The sequence below is a fragment of the Amblyomma maculatum genome, chromosome 2 (assembly GCF_055883805.1).
Source record: "Amblyomma maculatum isolate TAMU_Amacu chromosome 2, ASM5588380v1, whole genome shotgun sequence".
Classification (NCBI taxonomy): Eukaryota; Metazoa; Arthropoda; class Arachnida; order Ixodida; family Ixodidae; genus Amblyomma; species Amblyomma maculatum.
The window spans coordinates 222,370,724-222,376,412 of record NC_139345.1 but is presented as its reverse complement, the minus strand read 5'-3'; positions in this window follow the sequence as shown (position 1 = coordinate 222,376,412).

The window sequence follows — 5,689 nt, the reverse complement described above, 5'->3', positions numbered from 1 at the left end:
TGTCTGTTACGTATAAGGTATTTACTAAGGTAATCGCTAATAGAATAAGGACAACCTCAGACTGCAATCAAGCAAAGGTCCAAGCAGGGTTTCGGAAACGGTACTCTACTATCGATGATATCCATACTATCAATCAGGTGATAGAAAATGCTCGGAATATAACCAGCCCTTATACATAGCATTAATTGATTACGAAAAAGCATTTGACTCAGTTGAAACCTCGGCGGTGATGCAGGCATTGCGAAATCAGGGGGTAGACGAGCCGTACGTGAAAGTGCTGGAAGATATATATAGTGGCTGCACAGCAACCATAGTTCTGCATAAAGAAAGTAACAAAATTCCCATAAAGAAAGGTGTTAGGCAAGGAGACACAATCTCCCCAGTACTATTCACAGCTTGTTTAGCGGAAGTATTCAGAGACTTGGAATGGGAGCAGTTAGGGATAAGGGTAGATGGAGAATACCTCAGTAATCTGCGATTTGCTGATGACATTGCCTTGCTAAGCAATTTGGGGGATGAACTGCAAATAATGATTGATGACCTAGACAGGAAAAGTAGAAAGGTAGGCTTGAAAATCATTATCAACAGCCTCGTGAAGGAACAGCAGTTTACATTAGGAAGCGAAATACTGGAAGTAGTAGGCGAATATGTCTACTTAGGACAGGTAGTAACCGCAGATCCGGACCATGAAAAGGAAATAACAAGAAGAATAAGATTGGGATGGAGCGCATTTGGCAAGCACTCGCAGATTACGACTAGCAGCTTACCGGTATCGCTCAAGAGGAAAGTATACAACAGTTGCATCTTGCCTGTACTCACCTATGGGGCTGAAACGTGGAGGCTAACCAAGAGAGTTCTACTTAAGTTGAGGACAACCCAGAGGGCTATGGAACGAAAAATGGTAGGGGTAACATTAAGAGATAAAAAGCGTGCAGAGTGGGTCAGAGAAATAACTGAAGTTACCGACATTCTAGTAGAAATTAAGAAGAAATGGACATGGGCAGGACATGTAGTGCGTAGAGAGGATAACCGATGGTCGCTTTGGGTCCTTTGTCTCCGCGCTGTTATTCCTTAAAAAATTGGGTAACAAACTGGATTCCAAGGGAAGGAAAGCGTAGCAGGGGGCGGCAGAAAGTTAGGTGGGCTGATGAGATTAAGAAGTTCGCAGGGGTCAAGTGGATGCAGCTAGCACAGAACCGGGTTAAGTGGAGAAATATGGGAGAGGCCTTCGCCCTGCAGTGGGTATAATCAGGCTTATGATGATGATGATGAACCGAGACTTGGCTTCACTGTGATATCACAAACGATTCCATCTTTCCTCCACCATACACTGTATTTAGGCGCGACAGGGGGTCTCGGAGAGGTGGCGTAGCCATTTTACTAAAACGAAACGTGTCCGCTATAGTCCTAAATTCACCAGAGAACCACCAAAGCCTTGCTCTGAAAATCACGTATCTTGGTTACACAGTTATGTGCACTTTATAGGCCTCCTAATTGAGACCTGGACTATATGCATAAGCTACAGGATTTTTTGTTCAACTACAGAAATAAGAATTTGATACTTGCAGGCGATTTTAATCTGCCAACCATCAACTGGTCTAACAAAAACCTTGGATGCTCTGAAAATGCTGATACAATCTATGATATAATGTTGTCCCATGACCTTCAGCAAATAGTCACCGAACCAACTAGAATAAACGGTTCTACTGAGTCAATTTTAGATCTAGTATTCATAAAACGCTCTATTTGTGATTACACAGTGTCTGTTCATGAGGGCATATCTGATCCCGAGTGTGTAGTCGCTCTCCATCTGTAGTTCACGGCCGTAAAGAAAAGGCAAGGTATACAAAAGCACTAGATGAATTCATCCTTGACTAGTTGGTACTGGCTTATGAAAGCTTTGAGGGAACGAGTGTCACACAGTTATGGAACATGTTGAAGAAACACTGTAAATATTGTATCAATGCCTTCATACCCGATAAAAAGGAGCGCTTAAAGAAAGCAAATCCCTGGATAAATCGGCGCATTATTCATCTAAAGCAAAGGCTTAAACGGCTGAAAAAAACTAAGAACGCCAAGTCTAGTCTCTTAACTTCTTCAGCAGAAGAGCTTTCTTCGAACATTAAATCAGAGAAAAAACATTACTTTACAGAGAGTCTCCTACAATTTATACAAAATGATCCCCGCAAATTTTGGGATCACCTTCGAACTTCACACAAGCAAATAAATCAAATCACTGTGCATAAAAACGTAATTACATGTCCTCAATCAATTGCTACGCATTTTTGTACGTACTTTCATTCTGTATTTTCTGAAGAAAGTGCCAATGAATATGGTTTTGACTTTCAACCTGAACAACAAATGACTGCGTGCTACGAAGGCTTTGTTGAATCCCTACTTCGGTTAGATGCTAAAAGTTCGCATGGTCCAGATGACATGCCGGACGCCTCCTTACGCCGTTATGCTGAATCAGTAGCGCATTTCTTAACATTTTTTGTTTATCATCTTTCTCCTTGCCCCCTGACTGGCTAACAGCCAGAGTGGTGCCTGTGCATAAAAAGGGAGACCGGGCGTGTTTAAACAATTACCGTCCGATTTCTTTGACGAGTACCTGTTGCAAACTAATCGAACACATTATCGCTAACCACATACTTCATATATTAAACTCATACGGATGCTTGTCTCCATTCCAACACGGCTTCAGAAAAGGATTTTCTACTGTCACGCAATTGGTTACCGCTATCCATAACTTTAGTTCCGTATTAGATAAATCAGGACAACTAGACTTAATTTTTAGGCTTCAGCAAAGCGTTTGATAAAGTTCCCCACAATAAACTTCTTGGAAAACTCAAATTAATAGGTATGACCTTGGCCTTGGGAAACAGGATTGATTACTACCTACGAAATAGAACTATAGTTTGTAGATATTGGTGGCATTTCTTCAGTGTCACTTCCAGTGACATCTGGCGTTCCCCAAGGAAGCGTACTAGGACCGTTGTTATTTTTGATTTGCATAAATGACATTGCATGTTCCATTCATAGAAATGTTAAAATTGCTTTATTTGCCAATGACTGCATGCTGTACATCCCAATAAGTTCTGCGGCTGACCAAATCTTACTGAATGATGCTTTCCGCGAAATTGTGGCCTGGTGTGACAAATCAGAAATGGCCTTCAATCCTGATAAGAGAGTGCTCTTGCGCATGACAAGAAAGAAACATACTATGCACTTTGGCTACTCTGCTTGCGGCACTACTATTTCGGAAGTCAAGAATTACAAATATTTAGGTGTCTTAATAAATTTGCAGCTTAACTGGAGTGACCATGTTGATTCCATATGCGTTAAAAAACTTGGACTTTTGAAACACAAATCAAAGGAGCACCTAGTCACGTTAAGCTTTTAGCCTATAACTCTATTATTCGGCCCAAACTTGAGTATGCGGCTACAGTGTGGGACCCGTACACCAAATAGGATATAGGAAAAATAGAAAACTTACAAAGACGGGCTGTGAAATTAATTTTCAATAAATTCAATAGGACTGATTCCCTATCGGCTTTAATGGCAGCCAACGAAATTAAACCTCTTCAAATAAAACGAAAAATTGCTCGACTAACATTTCTTTATTCACTCTTCCAGGGAAAGTTCGGACTTTCTTCACCTTATGTTACTCCATCAACCCCACGAAAAACCCGTTACCAACATACCCATGCCCTAACACCATATTTCGCGAAAGCTAACTCGTTTAAATACTCTTACTTTCCACGCACAATGAAAAAGTGGAACGTACTCCCTGAAAGGTTTTCAGATGAGAGTTTTGTGATGACTGTTAGCAGTGAATGTATTTACTAATGCATGTATCTGCAATGTATTCCCTTAGGCTTGTTTCGTTTGTTTGTGTAATGTGTCAACTGTTTTTGTATGGCATTTTTCAACATGTTATGTTATTTGCCCTTCCTGCTTGGACCACATGGGGTCTGCAGTAATGTATAAATAAATAAATAAATAAATAAATAAATAAATAAATAAATAAATAAATAAATAAATAAATAAATAAATAAATAAATAAATAAATAAATAAATAAATAAATAAATAAATAGATGAAGTCGATGTACCCACTATGGTCGTTCACAACCACATTTAGCGTAGCCACGCCGATGTGCTTTATAACGTCACCGGTGTATGGGCGGAGGACGGAAATGCTTGCTCTTAAAGCAGACTTCTCTTTGAGCCTTTGAAAAACGGAGTAAGGTAATAAATTCGCTTGCGAGCGTGTGTGTAGAGTCACTACTTGGGAAGCTGCTGTCGCGTGAATGACCCAATCAGCTCTATTGCCTAAGCTGACGTTGAGCATTTCAAAACCTTCCTGCTCGCCGCGTACTTCGCCTACTTGTGACACGTTTTTGGAACAGGCTGAGAAATGTTTAGCGCCACGGCACCGGAAGCATGTTTTGCCGAATGCTGGGCATCTGCCGCGTTCGTGGAAGCGGTTGCACTTAGAGCATTTGAGCTGCCGGCGTGTTTTTATCCGAGAAACGTCCTGTTCTCGTTGAGCCTCGTCTTGCTCTGAACATTCTGGACACTGTTCACAGGCTTAAAAGTTGCCTTGCTGGCGCGTTTCAATTCGTGCTACTTGCTTCTCCGCTTGAGCCCATGTACTGTTTTATTCGGCGCATGCCTCTTCAGCCTTGAAAATTTCCTCCACCCTCAGTAAAGTAAGGTCTTTAACTTTCAGCATCTTATCGCGTAGTTTTGGATTATTTCTTCCTGTACCTTATGTCAGCTACCAAGCCCTACAAACTGACCAGCCGGTTTTACTTCCATAGCTGTTATTTGAAATTGTTTTATATTTTTGCCACTCTGCCATGACTTATCTGAATTTGTTACTCTTGTCTTTTTTCACCTTGTTTTACCTGCTGTTTCTATTTTGTGTTTTTATCTTATCTTGTTATTTTCTATATATATATATTTTTTTCTATACTTATATATTGCTTTTATATTTATGATCATGTATGACTGCTGAACAACCCTGTACCACCCCCACCCCCCTTATGTAATGTCCCGAACGGGACCTTTAAGGGTTAATAAATGATGATGATGAGACAACCTGGTTCCTGACCATGGAGTCCCTCAAGGTTCCAAAATTGCAGCTTCGTGCAAGTCTCCAAGTCCCGTGAAAAGCGTTCGAAGAGTTCGCCCTCAGCTTGCGTTCTTGAACGAAAGACATAGCGTTCGTACACTTCGTTTTGCTGCTCTTTGCAGTATTTCTCGAACTTCTTTTTAACAGTTTGATAATCTTCCTTGCTTTCGTTCTCCGAAAAGAAAAAGTTGTTGAATACCTCTAGGGAGTCTTCCCCGGCTACCGTGAGCAGCAGTGCGGTTTTGGCTCCTTCCGTCCACGATTCTTTCGCCGACTCCGTGGCCTGCAGGAACAGCTCGAACCGCTGCTTGAAGAGGCTCCAGTTCTTCGCGGTGCAACCGGACAGCACCAGCGGCTGCGGTGGCTTCACTAAATTCTTCGTGCAGTGCGCAGTGACACCGCTTCGATCAGCACGTTATTGCATACGTGACCGCCATCCCACTTCTGACACCATGTTCCCGCGTCCAACAACGAACACGCAGCGTGGAAGCAAAAAGAAGACGAGCGTTTATTCGAGATTGCTTGCTGGTATATATTGCCTATATATATAT